Source organism: Rhagoletis pomonella, unplaced genomic scaffold, assembly GCF_013731165.1.
Source record: "Rhagoletis pomonella isolate Grant_MI unplaced genomic scaffold, Rhpom_1.0 Rhpom_scaffold_00001, whole genome shotgun sequence".
NCBI classification, from domain to species: Eukaryota; Metazoa; Arthropoda; class Insecta; order Diptera; family Tephritidae; genus Rhagoletis; species Rhagoletis pomonella.
In genome coordinates this window covers 31,010,989-31,028,079 of record NW_023458555.1, presented here as the reverse complement: position 1 = coordinate 31,028,079, position 17,091 = coordinate 31,010,989, and the positions used below count along the sequence as shown (strand labels likewise).

At 36.9% G+C, this 17,091-nt stretch overlaps 1 protein-coding gene across 2 annotated transcripts in view; it reads left to right on the top strand.

Moving 5' to 3' along the window:
- LOC118742535 (protein tincar) overlaps window positions 1–17,091 on the top strand; it is a 418,562-nt gene that overhangs the window by 73,251 nt on the left and 328,220 nt on the right. For both annotated transcript variants that reach the window (XM_036474692.1, XM_036474686.1), the window contains exon 2: window positions 856–970. The gene's annotated coding sequence lies outside the window, so the exon portion shown is untranslated. The remainder of the gene's footprint in view (window positions 1–855; window positions 971–17,091) is intronic.

Genomic DNA, 17,091 nt, shown 5'->3' with positions numbered 1-17,091 from the left:
GGTTACAGTGCCAAACAAGAAGAAAAAGTAAACAGTCAAAAGATCAAAATGGAGAAAATGGAGCGCTTCTAGAAGCCGCCTGTTTTTCTTAATTAGCCGACTGGGTTTCGTATCAATCAGAATATGCTGTTTTAAGGAAGTGTTTTCGAATTTTTTTATGACGGTTAAATGATATCGAAATTATATCAATGCGTTAATATTTTAGCCTAATAAGTACCTCAGTATTCAGTGAAACAAAATGAAAATAAAAAAACTTTAAAAAAATAATTTTGATAAACAAAAATATCAGCCTACTCAGTACCTCAGAATTCTATACAATAAATATTTTGGAGCAAATTGGTGGAAAAGTATTACTTTTTGAATCCCATAAATTAAATAAATATCTTGCTATAAGTGTAGGTGGCTACCCTATAAATACCAACATAAAAAATGATCGTTGAAAGTAGTAAGACACAAATTGTTATTAAACAAACGTGGCAACTCTAAACAAAAATATGTCTATATTAAAGTTTATATTTTTTTGATATCCATATTAAGTTCTTTTAATTAAATTTTGTGGAATCGAAAATAAGTGGCAACCTTGCGCAAATATCCCAAGGGATAATGCTTACTATATAGGCAAAGAATTGTTCAAGTGCTTTCTTTTAGTAACCATATTGGTATTACATTGTACATTAATTTTCTAAAGAAAAATTAAATAAATACGATGCAAAATAGGTGGCAACCCTATTAAAAAATATATACTTTCCATACCAAATACATTTTTTTTATGCAGTTTGTGTAATAATATAAGATATTTGTGTGTATTTATGTGTCTGAATTTTAATTAAATATTTTTTTTTTTTAACTTTTCAGCTGTTTCAAGTTTGCAGTGTAAAATTTCGAAATACGCATTCTCGGATAATCAAAAGGAACTTAACCAAATATATACTTGTCTAAATATTTGAAGCTGAGGATATCTCCTAAAGCAGTAAGTCAACAATTGAAACTAAAAGCTTTTACTCCTTTTATGTACTTTATTTTATTTATAACGCTTCTTTTTGGTTGTATGTAAGTGCTTCTGATAGGGAAGAAGTATGATGTATCTAAGTATACATAGTACACTTATCGCTGCTTTTCAGATCTGCCAAAATATGACATAAACGGAATGCACAGGAGCCAAACGGAGCCTTGTAAAAAATACGACTATTAGAAAATTCGACTTTTATATGCTACATTTACAAGTATATTGTAAAACTTACTTTATGCATATAGTTTGTAAAATTTCAAAAGCGAATTTAATTTTACAACTTTGCGCTTCTTACTATGTCTCATCAATTTTCATTGTGCCAATCTTATCGTCTCATCCAATCTACATAAAATTCACTGGCAGGTGCTTACTGGTTTGTGATGAGCTGCACGCAATACCGACTGCCAGCTACATACATATGTACATATGTATGTATATTTTTGGTGCATTTGGTCCTTACATATTTAGTATGTATTTACTTGCAAATAACGAATTTCTACCGAAAAGATGTATACTCCAGCAAATGTGCATTACTAAAATTAAGTGAATAATAATAATAATAATAATAATAAAATTGCAGCGAGTTCATAATGCATACGAATTACTCCGTACTATCAACAAAAATGGATGTATGTATGTACACTGCCGGCAAAAAGTATTGGCACAGCAAATTTTTCACAATATATGCAACATTTTTTTTTAAATATTTTTCCGCCAATGTTTTATAAAAATATGGCTCATTCTACAACAAAAAAAAAAAACATAAAAATATAATTCCCACACTTTGATCAAAACTCACGAAAATTCAGCCAATTTGCATGGAAATTTTCAACTTTTTAATCCGAGTTTTTAGAATTTTTTTGTGTATACAGTTTCGCAGCCCATTAAATTCTTCTAAAAAGCATATAAGTTTGGAGTTAGTATAAAATCGCATTGATTTTTGAGAATTTTTTTGTTGAAGTTGTTTTCCATATAAAATATTTTTTGTATGGAAGAGACTGCGTGAAAAAAATCACAAAAATCAGCGGTAATTTCTACTACCTACTTAAAACTTGTACTTTACTATAATAAAATTTATTGTACTACAAATCTGCTTACCAAAAAAAAAAAATTCTTAAAAATCTGATTAAAAAGTTGAAAATTTACGGAATTTTGGTGCGTTTCGCTCAAAGTTTAGGAATTGTATTTTTATGTTTTTTGTTGTAGAATGAACCATATTTTTTATAAAAAACTGGTGGAAAAATATTAGAAAAAAAATTGTTGCATATATTGTGAAAAATTTCCTGTGCCAATACTTTTTGCCGGCAGTGTATGTACTTTTGAATCGTAACTCGAATGAAACTTGCCGGCAATCCCAGGCATTGTTGCACTTGACTTTTCCAACTCCAATAAAATATTTCTTTTTTTTTTTTTTGTAAAGATAGCGGAAAGAGAGGTCGCATATTTTAACTCTCCATTCATTTGAAAAGAGATAACAAGCATATGTAAATATGTACAACTCCACGTCTTCTTGCCACTATGTACTCGTCCTGCGCTAAGCCAGGCGAAAACTTTCTGCATATGTAATTGCTGCTGTGCCACACTACGCTACGCCACGCCACCACTCTTGTTTTGCTTGATTTCATCTGCTTTTGACATTATTATGCAAATTATTATTACATATAATACTTGACATTTCGTTGACGTCTATTTCGCTGCTACTCGTTCTTCGCTAATTCTCTCACTTCCCGGGCGCATTGAATATGGTATCTATGTGTTTATGTATGCAAAATAATTTCGTTATGGAATTCGCGTAAGTTTTGTAACAAATTTTATTTGTTTCAAGCTCACTCCTGAACTCTAGCTGATGTTCTCCACCGACGGAATATAAGAGTCTGAAAGGGGGAATGGTGATTTTTATTCAACGGAATTCAAAAAGATTTTTAATTTTTCCTCTTCATTGGTCCTGTAACCACATAAGTGGTTTTGGATGAATTCAACATGGCACACCAATCGATATTTCCCAGTTATGTCACGCCAAGTGAACACGATCCCTTCTCGATCTGACCTTTCTTTCTTTCTGTCTGATTGCGTTTAAATTTGTCTATTTTTGTTGTAGAGCCTTGCCTAGATCAACAAACCTTCCAATAGTTGATGTCAAATTCAAACAACGGAAGGCTCAGGAAACGTACTGTTTGGACGGAGTCGGACTAAGTCAGTTGAGGGGATCAGTTGTGTGGGTTTTGAGGGAGTACATGAATAAATATTTAGAGTCCTTCGAGGCACCTTATCATCATATGTGCGGCGCACGTTAGGTATATTTCTCGGGATCGAGTCTGAATAAAGCTATCTTTACATGGGTCGATTTTTGTCGACTGGAAAATCGTCTAAGAAATCGACTAGCCAAAGCATTTGAATTGCCATCTAAACGGGTCGATTTTGGTTGAACGACAATCAAGGAGTACATTGTGGTAAGAAGTAGTGAAGTTGTCGCAAAAAAATCAAGTTAAAAGCTTTAAAATCCAAAACGTAATTGTGTCAATGTAACACGTCAGCCAGCTAATCCCTCTCTGCACTAGGTGGTGGTTGACGGCATTAACGGTGCAGATAGTGATGGTCTCTCTGTGAGTGTCACTTATTGCCTCTCTGTACAACGTCAGGTCCAGTGGTTGTTGCACGTTGTGCTTCGAGCAAGTGCATATTCGGGTGCTCACGTTGGTAGCAGTCCTTCCCTTTGTCCTGCGTTTTGAGCACTTGATTCCTAGCAGCGTGCTAAAAGTGTTCTTCGTCTTTTTCGCGGTCGGAATAGGAGCGCCATCGACGTGAACTCTCAGCTGCAGCCTGACTTCTTTCATGCAGGTGGTAATAATTTTACAAAAACAGGAGAAAGGACACCGCCCTGTGTCATCTCCTGCCTAGTTTTCCTTAGTTTGTAGTTTGTTCTCAGAATACTACTGACGTTTTGCGACGACTCAGATAGTTTGCCATCCATCGTTTGAGCCCCTATGAAGAGGGGAGGCCTCAGTTTGTACAGCCTTTCGATCCCACGGTAGTTAGCACATATGCCAGAGCACACTTAGGTCCAGTCGTCAGGCATAATTTGTTCGAATACATCATCAACTCATCGGCCTTAAGATCTTCTGTAAGTTACCACATTTTCTGATGGGATTTTTGGGGGCTTTTTATGTCGGCCAGCATCTCAAACTCTTCGATTTCGCAGAAGTCCGATTTCCCTTTGCTTTTACCGGCTTTGTGGCATTTCTCAACGTACCAATTAATTTTTGTGGACCGTCGAAATCCAATAACTTCTTTAGCGGTGGTACGAAGGGAGTGATAATTGTGAAACCATTGCTCACGACGCTATTTATTTGTTCATTTGTTGAGAAGTGATTTCTCAAAATGGAGAAAAGAGGACCACCGGGTTTTTATTCCCCAAAACAGCCTCTGTGTAGCCGCCCTAGTTGCAACTGATTCATTTGTTTCTCGAAGTTGTTGAATTTTTTCTTTTCATTCCTTGGCATTTGCTGCCAGCTGTATGCTGTTACACTCCGTCCATGCATCTGCTGTTCTGTACTCACGCGTCCAACTTGTAAGAAAATTTACATACTACCTTCATCTGAAGACTTCTTCTTCTACCTTCATATCCACATCTATAGACATATATGTATATGTTTGCAAACTTTTGACATTGCCTGCAGTTATGCGTGTTCGGGAATCTTTCCAAGTCGCAACTTCATTCTTGCCTTTACCTTGCAAAGTGAGAAGTGAAAATAAAATGAAAACAAAAATGTAATAAAATAAAAAATAAACCATTTGCATGCGAACGCGTTTATGTGTGTACGTTAAATTGTTTTTATGTAAATACTTCAAGCACACAGTGAGTTGAGTTTAATTTGATTAAAGTTATGCAACTTTGAGTTAATTTACTACGCAATACTACAAAATTTGAGTGCAATTTTCACATAACAAATCGTCCAATTTGTACATATTTAAACTTAACTTATATGTATAATAGTCATAAATATGAGGTCGTACATATGTAGACATGAGAGGCGAGGAGTTTATTCGAGAGGTGTAAAGTGAGTTCGTAATTGTTTACAGTTATGTACTTATGTAAGTTAGGTATGGAGGGGTGGCTACCGCTGATTTGCAGCGCTACACGTGGGCCTAAAATAGAAGAACGGTTCTAAAAGGCTAATTTGAAAAGTCAGTGACTTTTTGAATACATATATTTTTCGGTAAAAAGGCGTTTCAATTCTCAACACAGTCTTTATGTAGCTCGATACATTACGTTCAGAGTTTTTCCAATTTTTCAATTTCTTTCAAATAATATTTGTTGTTTTTAGTCCTCAAAATAAGCGTTTATTTCAGTGATGACTTCCTCAATCGAGCCAAATCTCTTATTGCCCAACCACAGTTCGTCGTTGATGGTACTTATGGTAACCATATGCCGTTCCTATGGATTTTGCTCTGTAATCAGTCCTATCAGGCTTCGTAGATCACTCCTTCTTTGTCTGATAATGAATTTTGCTTTCATACTTTCAGGCCTTTTTAGGAAACACTTGGTTATTTTGGCAATACCGCACCAACGGCAATCAAGAGTTGTATTGATGTATCCGACTGTTTTCGCTATGCTTGGCCCTAAAATTGGCTCCGGTACATTTGGACGCTCCAGAGAACAGCAGTTAGCCAATTCATCAGCCAGTTCATTGTTTTGAACACCGTAGTGTCTTAATACCTACACAAGTTCAAGCTCATTCCACCTTGTAACGGAGTTCAGCCTCAACTTACATTTCTGGACTGAAAATCCTGATTTTATGTCCGCGCCACCTTTTGCCAATTATCCAGTCTGCCACTTTCAGTATTGCTAAGGCTTCCGATTGAAAGACCGTTGCCATTGCACCCAAAGCTGTAAAGCATCGGAAGTTACCATTCAGATGCCATCCAGCTTCAGTAACATTTTCAGTTTTTGAGCCGTCGGTGCAGAAAGTTTTCACCGAGCTTCCCAACAGCGTGTCTGGATCTCTCCATTGTTCTCTTGTGGGAAATCTAATGACGTACTTTCTGCCAAAGGAGACTTTAGGTATCGGTTTGTCAATAGGTGCCAAAACAAAGGGTATTGCTCTGACAACCTTCTAAACAAATCTCTGTGCCCGGAACTCTGATCGTCGTGCCACAATCCAAAGGAGTGAAGTCGACACATCATTTTCATTGCCTCCTCTTGGATCGCTAAATCCCGCGGTGGCAAATCCCGCAAAGAATTTAGAGCTGGTCCTTACGTTGTACTCATGGAGCCCATAATGCCTATACACACACACACACACCTCTTTGTAGCCCGTTTAACAGAGAAACCGTGGTTTTGATCATGGTTCTACGCCACCAGAGTGCGTGGCAATTGGTCTGACTACAACTATGTATACCCAGAACACAATAGCCGGTCTCAGACCACAGGTCTTACTAAAGGTTCTCCGACACTGTTCAAAACTTTCAGCCCCCGATTTACCTTAAGCTCGATGTGAGCTTTCCATGCCAGCTTCGTATCTAGAGTTACTCCTAGATATTTCACATCCACGGAATTTCTTAGGTTTACGCCTCTAAGCAAAGAGGTCACTCCTTAATCGAATTTGTATTTGTTTTAGAAGCATTGTGAGCTGAACTGTGTAAAAAGTGGTTGAGAGATGCAAAAATATTTTTTATATATTTTTTTTTTTATATTTTCGTAAGCCAGCCTAAAAGTAATAGTATTTCATCACGACAGCTCAAAAATGCAGAGCACAGTTTTGATGTCCTTTAGGCACACACACCCCTGTAACAGCTCATACATTCGCGCCAAGTCATGTGGCTCATTACGAATTTCTCACAATGCCTGCTACTCCTGCGACAATATTCAAATTTCGGGTAGCACCGCTTTGTCACGTCTCCAGCTTGTGTACACAAATCGTTGAAGATTTAATAGGTGTTTTTCTTTAATTGACATTTCTTACTTGCTTTTTTCGAGCACCTTCATTTCATTGAACTTTCTTGCTTGTCTACACGAAACATTTCGCACCCAAAAAAAAAAAACGAAAAGAAAAGAAACCCCAAAATGGCCACCACGAAAGGCAATGGTTGGGTGCAATGCCATGTAGTCATTGATGTTTAATCCAATTTCAATATTATCGATCGAATTTCCCTTAAGCACTAAACAACTACATCTACTTTGTACTTACATACATACATACATCTACATATATGTACATACATATTTCTATTACCATTTTCCTCATTGTTCGCTTAATGCGGATGACCCACAAGATGAAATTTCCCTGTGTCAATGCCACCCTTAAGTCAATGTTCGCTTACCCATTCGTGCTCCTTGGGACACTCACTCGTTCACGTTTCTTTTTTTTTTCGCCGCACTCAAAAGGAAGAAATCCAAGTAGAAAGGAAATAAAAAGAAAAGTTAAAGAAAGTATGCAACAAAGTATATACTATACATGCATACAAACTTATACAAACGTAAGTGTGTACTAGTGGGTGTTGGGATGCCCTCCCTGCCAAAAAGGGGAAAATGTCGACTTGACTTGCGTGCCTGCCTTGCTGTAAATGGAACATTAAGCACGACTATTTCTACGAGTACTTGGCTACTTTGTTGTTGTCGTTATTGTGGAAGTTATAGTCGTCGCAACCATCACAGTAGTCATCGCATTGCCAAGTTCAAGGCGTAGTATTACGAGTAGCACAGACGAAAAGCAGGTGTTGTAAAATTTAGACGACCATCACAAAGTGTCTCTACAGCCGTGGGTGTGTGTGTGTGATAAGTTGGCAAGCAGAAAGCGCTGCACTCTTTTCGCGTTGGCAAAGTGACAGACGACGAAATATTTTAGTGCTTGAGCACTCGAGTATGCTTGTTATGTGAGTATTTGATAGCGAGTAAGAATGCTGGTAATTCGTGTGAAAAATGTAAGCTGAAAGCTGAAGCGAGAAATCCAGCCGGACACAAGAAGACTCGTTGCGGAACTTGGTTGTTTAATTACGGAATTGGGTGGGGAAAGCGAGCATTGTTTGCTAAATTTTACAGCAATATGTATGTATGTGTTTATGTACATACATATCCTCTCTAGCCGGACGTACTAATGTCGTATTTTTAAAATAAGTTTAAAAATGCGCGAAAAAGGCTATAAAGTTCTTAGCCAAGAAATCTATGTACAGTCACTCACAGAAGTATTCGTAAATTAGTTTTTTCACAATATTCAAACGGTTTTCTATCATAACACTTTTTCGTTAATTTTCATTTAAAATATAGCTCATTCAATAACAAAAACCATATAAATCATTCATGCAAACTAAAACTGTAAAAAAATTCATAGAAATGAATCAAACCTAAAAAAAATTTCATCAAAAGTTTAAACTTTTTATTCAGAATTTTTAGAAAAATTTTCGTACGCAGTTTTGTAGCCCGCTCGATTTTAGTATAATAAAGTTTCAGGTAGCTAAAAATTACCGCTGATTTGTTAGAATTTCGAGTGTGCCAATATAAATTGTAAAATTGGAATTTTCATCTCGCAAATCATCGTCGTTTTATAATCCATGTAATTCCTTTTTATTTGGTGGAACACTAGTTTTATTACTCTAGATTGGTGTGTTTTGGTAAAAATCACATTCACACCGTTCAATGTTAACATTTTGAAGTATTCTTAACTTTTAAAATGAAAAAAATCGTTACATTTCAAAAATTTAATAAAACTAAATTTTTTTGGTGGCACATTTTTTAAACTTCGCAGGTATGCTGTATTGGGTGCCAACTTTAATTGCCTTTAAGATGAAAATTCTATCTGAAAACTTCCCAAAGTTATTAAACGAAAAAACAATTATGATTTCTTTCGAGTGACAATGAAAAATTAGTAATTTCGGTACTTTTTCACCTAAATAAACGTTTTAAGGCTAAAACTGTTAAATACTTGATTTATTTTTTATTGAACTTATTTCTGGAACTCTATTGATTGAAATAAATGCAAAAATAATGATTTAGCGTTTTTGTTTTCTGGCGAGAGAAGGGACTAAAAAAAAACAACTCGATAGATTTGCTACGGGCATACATACAAAGTAGCTGCGTCATTTGTGGAAGTAAAATTAAGTTCAGCTTTTAGTTTCCTACACCAAATTGTGTCACCAACTAACCTACTCAAGTTTTTATACATTCAAATACATTTTTGACTTGAATAACAAAAATGCCTGCATCATTTATTTACATAATAACGGATTGCATGTCAAGTTGCGGTAAAAGAAAATTTATGGAAGAGAAAATTATTGTTTCCATAGCGTAATGCCTGAGCATGGGTTTGATGACATCACATTATTAAATTAAAAATCGCTTGCGACTAATTTTGTACTTGCTACTTAGATATTTCGTTTGTTGAAATTGATTTGAAATGACAGCGTTTGTTCTATAAACACTACGATAATGATAATAAATTAGCGCAACTTGGAAATCAATTAGGCGGAAATACATAATACTGCCATTGTACACATATCGAAATATTTCTGTACATGACATGAAAAACAAAATTCAGCGGCAATCGTAATTATTCAATTATGTTTGTTAAATGAACTACGTAGAAAGTAGGCGCCAGGTAATAGTAAATATATGAATGTGTGGACGGCACTGTTTTTGACCAGTTTCGTAAAAGGACCACCCTACTCATTAAAAAGAAGCCGGATGAGGAAAGAAAGTGGTTCTGCTGAAAGTAGATTTTTGCTGAAATAAAATGCTTATTTTTTAGACCAGACGAAAAATGTAATAATCTTTCAAAAATTAAAAGGAACCCATCCACTCAGAAGTGAGCCAGTAAGCGTTACTCCTAAAATCTTTCATTCAATTTCAAAGGGTCTCAATTCACCAGAAATATTCAACAGAAAAGGATTCGAACCACACTTTATTACTGTTCGAAATTCAGGAGCTTCTGCTCGTTTTCGACCAGGGATCGAATCGCCATAGTCGTGAACGAGCAACTCGTCTTCTAAAGATGTATAATTCGGTATAACTCAACGTACTGGTGGTCCCCAGAAATTTGAGGCCTTTTATCCGGAGCGTAGCACACTCGCAAATGAAGTGCCTGATATAAGTACTTATCGTGAGCATAGGCGACAATTGTAATGTTTTTTTTTTGCTTTAAGTGAAGATCAGGAATCATCAACAGGATAGACAGTAGTGTAGTTAGTGTGCCTAATTGGGGATCGCCTAGTGACTACTGCGATCTTAAGCATGGCGTCCATCTCTCATACTATACATAAAACGCAGAACAGCATACTATAGAAGTCTCCTTCTTATTGTCGCAGTGAAACGCGCTCTCTACAGATCTGCCCTTACAGTATGTGTGTTACGCTATATCTTCCTCTGATATTTACTCATGTACACTGTCGGAACAAAATATTGGCACAATAAAATTTTAACAGTATATGTAACATTTTTTTTCTGATATTTTTCCGCTAATTTTGTATAAAAATGTGGTTCATTCTACAGCAAAAAACATAAAAATATAATTCCTAAACTTTGTGCAAAACTCGCGAAAATTCAACACATTTTCGTGCAAATTTTCAACTTCTCAATCAGATTTTTTAGAATTTTTTTGAGTATGCAAATTTGAAGATCAATCAATTTTATTATAATGGAGTACGAGTATTGAGCAACTAGGAATTTCCGTTGAATTTGGGCAATTTTTTTCGCGCAGTCTCTTGCATACAAAAAAAGGAAAAAATCAAAAACACGTTCAACAAATAAAAGAATTATGCCAATTATTTGGCAGTCTGTGTGTTGATTTGGGCCGAGACCAGGGTTGCTACTGACGAAAAAAATACTCACCATCCTAATGAAAAAAATCTACGAAATCTTGAAAATATCTACCAATAACTTTTTTTGTTATTTTATCAAAAATTATAATTTTGTTAAATTTTTTAGTTATTTCCATAAATACTCAAATTTTTTACTAAGGAAATTCTTCGCGGTTTTCTCCAACCGAAAGTGATGAACCAACAACAAAACTTCATAATTTGAAAAAACTTCAAGTGAAGTTATTACAGACCAAATACAGTGACTTAAAAACCGCTTGTTTTTTGATATTCTAAATGTTTTTGAAGAAAGCATTTTTTGATTTTTTTGTATGAGAATATTGTTTTCCCTTTAAGCAAACCCAAAAAAATCAAGGATTCAAGCTATAAGCAACATTTGGAACGAAAAGTTTTATTTGTTTTTCCACCCAAATAAACAAAAGTCAACCAAAATGAAAAAAATACTCTTTAACTAACCCAATTATTTTCTACCAAATTTTGTTAATAATTTACCAAAGTGGCAACCCTGGCCGAGACCAACAAACCTCGCAGTAGAGGGGTTTGCCTAAACACCTAATTCTAGTTCTGCACAGTGCGATTGCACAGTAGCTGCTCTACCGTTTTTTCTGCTTCTGGTGAATCACAGCTGCGACAAGAAGTGTTGTCGGTGGCAAATGACAGATGACATTCAATGCTTCCGTTCGACATAATCTGATCGCATAATCTGAATGCAGGCTGACCATTGTACCCTGCCTAACATTGTGTATTGCCAACTTTACAGCAAACCAGCGAACCGTGTGCCATAATTGGGCGACTAACCGCCTTATATGTATATCCAGCGCATAAGAACAGCCCCACTTCTTACCCAGCATTTCCCCTCAGGAATGCAGTGCACCATACGCATTTTTTACTCGGTGCTCTTTTTCCCAGTTTAATTTGGGAGTCATACCTGCCTTAGGAATGAATATATGTGACCTGGTCTACGGAAAGGGGGCTTAGGTGTCAAAAAATCAATTTTCACTTTTTGGTTGATTCGGATGGAAGATGAGATGCTTTTTCACGTGGTGATAAGCAGAATATCCTATCTTGCTTAGAAGTGTACTAAAAATTTTTTTTAAATTTTAAATTTTTAAATGTTCCACACTAGCAACTTACACGATGAACTATAATAATATTCCGACCAACAACAACACTTACTGGACCAACAACAACACTTACTGGACGTCCGGCGCGGAGAACAATTAACGAGATAATGAGAAACTGACGAAACGAGTTGCTTACTTTTAACAGCTTTTTCACAGAAAACTAGTTTTCGCACGTAAGCTCCTTTTTCGTAGACCAGGTCACATATATTAGGTTAGGTTAGGAGGGCGTATTTGAAATATTTCAAACTTTCAGTTGGATACAGAATTGTCCATTGTGAGTGGCCTATTTAACTGAGTGTCAGGAGCAGATACATACTTATGATCGAAAGAGTAGTTTTAAGTCATTATTCTACAGAATATCCAACAGTTCCACCGCTACCTCGCTCAGACTGTTGAAGAAGCGTGAAGTCAAGTGATTAAGTCGCTTCGTCTGTAGACATGGACATCGTCACAGATAGTGGTCAACTGACTCTTCCTCATCCTCATCATGACAGCCTCTGCAGAGAGTACCTGTTGGTATTCGCCACCTTTGAAGCATTGGTACTATAGCAAAGTCTCCTGTGATAACGCCGGGAAGGACTCTTACTAAAGATCTATTGAGTATCAGTATGTCCGCTGTCTTTTTATTACTACGCTGTGGCCATTAAAATCTTGTGGTCTCACGGTCTTCCAGTTTTTCCACAAGTCATTCGTCATGGCCACGGTGTAATAATCAATTTTTCCTCACGTGACCTCCAAACGGTGGTAGTACGCAGCTATCCGCTTCTTCTATTGGTATCTCTGAGCAGCATCTGGCCACCATCAGCCGTCTTATTCCCTTCAATATAGCTATCTCCGGGTACCCAGCATAGAGAGACGTTGATACGACTCAGTGACGCCAGCGCCATTTCCTTCAGTGCTGTCTGACCGTCGACAAAAATAGTGGCTTTGTTTCCTGGAACTCTACAACTGATTAAAAGACTAGCCGCCCTCTCTATAGCGTAGATCTCCGCTTGGAAGACACTGCAGTCGTTCGGTAGATGAAAGGACCGGTTGATCTGTAGGTACCGGCACCGGCTGCGGTTCCTTGTACCATCTTTGAATCGTCACTGTAGATGGATATACCCCCTCTGCTCTGGCAGTCCTGCGTTCCATTCGTCTGTGGTCGGGAACCTTAAGCGCCTCTTCGTATTGAAGTCCCAAACAGGCGTCATGTAATCAGTGCTGGCTTCTATGTCAGCTTTTATTCCATTTAGCCGGCTCATTTTTATTTGATTTAGCATTGCTTAGCAGTACTAAATGTTACGCGAATATAGTGAAAAACAGTAGGGGTATTCACATCGAGCTTGGTGCTCGGTAAATCGGTGTTCAGTAGTTTTAAAACTGGATTCAAATTCAGCGCAACAAGCACTTTCAAAAACCTTTAGCCTTAGCTTAGGGTCCGGCTTTTTCTCAAATTTCTTGCGCCTGTGTTATTCACAAATTTATGAGTCTTGTACTGCTTAGAAGGCACGCACTGGTTAAAAAATTCTCTGCTGGCCTATCACATTCAGCAATCTAGCGGCCAGAGACCGGAAGTTAGTTGCATGCAAATATTAAAATAAATGAATTCTATTTGCATCCTGTCTACATTCCTATTTACCACTGGCTGACTCATATTTCACACAAATGTGTTAGTTACTTATAAAATATGCACCACACAGCACGGCAAAAAAGTCGTTAATACTTCGGAGAATTTCAATTTGCAACGCCACAGGACAGTAGCCAATACATTTAGTAATTGATGTCAATAATATTGACAACAACTAACTTATGCCCTCGACAAAGGAATGACTGCCAATGAACAAAGTCAATGTGCTAATGGGCAGGTATATATGTACGTATGTATGTGTATTTTTTAATTAACTAACCAGAAGGACTGTTGTATATCCGATTGTTGGATGACACGCCAGTTAGGTGACAAAACTTACAACGACCGTAACAACCAACAAATCGTAAACATTTCAAAATAGACAAAATACGATTTAACAGCTCAATAGGTGAGAAGTAATGGACAGGCGCACACGCAGGTAGTTAGTGGAAAAAGTGGAAGTGCTGGCCAAATGCGCGTATTGAGGCAAGCGAGCGACTGGGTATCAGTTTATTTAGGACCTGTCTAGCCAAACTCAAACAGCTGTGACGCGTTGGCGTACTGTTTCGTTCGCCTTCTCGGACAGTGATTTGCTTGCGCATTTAATGGCTGTGCAAATAGTGACAGCCACAAAGGGAAATAAAATCACTTAAAAAGGTGCGTTAAAGTTGGCATTTTCAAAGTGGAATAAGCTGTGTAGTGGCTAAGGGACCGCTAAAGGAAGGTGTAGCAGTTACTTGGACAGACAAATGTTGCTTTTGCTGACCCGCATGCAGGAGATGTGTAAATAAAAACATACAAAGAAAGTAAAACAAAGCAAACAAGCAAGTGATTATTACTCGTAAAAAAAAAAAAAAGAAAAACTAAAGTAACCAAAGCCTGACTGAGCCAAGCAGGTGGCATTTGGCCGATACCCGACACGCCGTGCCGCAAGTGGTGCAGTGACACAGGTACCAGCTACATACGAGACTGGCGGCATATGTGAACGGTGAATGTGATCCTCAGTGATCAAGCAGCAGGCGGACAGGTAACCAAGTTGCAGGAGGAGCAGCAGCAAAAAAGCAGTACTTCAGTGCACCGTTTCTTTTACCTCTTCTGCTCTGTTTTTTTTTTTGTGCGTGTATTGCTTTTGTAGCGTAAATCTTTTGTTTTTGGGCAGCATGGCGCAAACAATTTTGCACCTGCCACCAGCACCGCAACGACGCACAGTGGTATTTTGGCGGAAAAAATACAATTTTTTGAGCAGCGTTATAAAGCACTATTTAAAAAAGAAAATATCATTATATCTTTTTATGAAATTGGCAATTTTATCAAAACTTGCCGACTTGTATCGACTTTCTCCTGTGAATTTAATTTTTCATTTTAAAACTCGAGTCTACATATAGCACACTTTCTTCAAAGATATACTAATGCAATATTTGCATACATTTTCTTATCAATTTAACTGAATTAAATTTTTTTAAATATTTTCCGCAGTAAACTTTCTTAAAACTCTTTAGTTTAATATCATTTATTTTATCAATTCAATTGAATACAAGTTTTTTAAACAGGTGGCAGCCCTTCTCAAAAATATTTTCGAAAGTAAACTTCCCCCTAAACCTCTTTAGTTTAATATCCGTGTTGTAATATTTCATTTATCTTATCAATGGCAACCTTCCACAAAAATATTTTCGGCTGTAAACCATCTTATATTCTTTCTTTAGGCAGCCATATTGCAGTATGTACTTCATCCTATCAGTTTATTCAAACTGAAATTCCCTTGCAGGTGGCAACTCTATATTTTTTTCTTTATTTTAAGTTAGACCTCTACCAATATATTAGTGAAAACTGAATTAAATTCTAGGCATTAATTTCGAGTGATGCGCGTACAAACATGCAGAAAAAAATTCTAAAAACTGTTGATTTGGCTTCTGTGGCTCTAATAATGACCCCGCCCGCCATATTAATTTTTCTTTAATATCTATAATGTACAGACATCTGCCTGTTATAAATTTATTATACATACTATGTATAGATATCTTTTAAATAAAAATTTTCAAACAGGTGGCAACCTTCCATTCAAATATTTTCGGCTGTAAGCGTTGTGGAATCTCTTTCTTTTGACATCTATGTTGCAATATTTATATTATCTTATCAATTTATTTGAACTGCAATTTTCTTACAGGTGGCAACTCTCTATTTTTTTTAGACATCCAACTTCGTTAGATTTTTCGTTTTTTTCATGATTTATGCTCATAAACGTTAAATAAATAAAATTGAAACCCTGCGCAAACTCCTTAAATTTTTTTTCCAAAAAATGTATGCGGCTGCACCACTGTGCGACGGCCAGCGGATGGCTATTAAATCAGATATACACCGCAATACAATGGCAATAAAAGGGAATCAAAAGATAAGCAAGAAATAAATAATGAATAAAATCATGCAAAAATTTGGAAACTTGATCGTCGTTTAGGAGTGGTTGCGTTTGTCGACTTTGCCGCTTTGCAAGTGAGGGCGATCGCGCCGCGCAGTCGCAGGAGTTACTTAAGCATATGTTCGCTCGAGTTCAGCGAAATGTTTCGCGTTCCAGCTGTGCTTGTTGGCGGGGCGAGAGTCGCGCTTTTGGTTTTATTAACGACGAGTACATTTTGATTGTGCGATGCAGCTGGTCGGTTATCTTTTCGTTTTGCGTAAATTTGGGTGCTTCCAGTGTACTTGCATTAATTTTTTACGAACCATGCACGACTGCGCAGCCAAAAATTTGATTGCCACAATTTTTAACTTGCAGCTTGACTGGTAACACAATTTTTTTTGTGCTTTTGCAACTTTTGTTACTACCTGATTTTTGCGTTTTGGCAATTTCGGTTTTATTCCTTTGGTTTTATTGCTTTTCGCTTGTATCCTACGTCAAGGATAACTCTTCGTATTTATTATTTATCGCAATAAGCAAAGGTGGTTTCTTTTGCGGCGATCATTGTCAGTCTTTATTAAGCAAAGTATTTGAAAAATGAAATGCAGCCTTTTTGTCGGACCTTCATCACATTTTTTGCAGCTGTTCTTTTGACCGGTTAAATGTAAATAGCTTCCAATTTTCTAATTAAAGTGCATGTTAGATTGCTACGGCAACCCTGTCATTAAGCAGAAGCCAAAATACACTGTGTTGATATGCGATTTTGCTGTCTAAAAAGTGTAGCTTTTTATAAACAACTACATATCGCGCTAGCAAAATGTGTTAGACCATTTCTTCAGGCAGCAAGGGTACACTTCTCTACAAAAGCATAACAACTGGGAGAAAGAATGTACGAAAACATTTCAAAATTCATTCAAAAGCTCGACCAAAGTTCCGAAGGATATCAACGCATGGCATTCTGATGGTTCCATGATCGAGCATGGTTTCAAAGCAGGGGTCTATACTATACGTACATACATACAACCTTAAGACGCCGTTTTATAGATACGAAGCAAGCTGCGGTTCCTGCCATTCAATCGTGTCTAGGGCAGTATACACTCTGACAGCAGGGGGCGCTCTTCGCACTGAGGTTACCTTAAAGCTGGTGTGACAT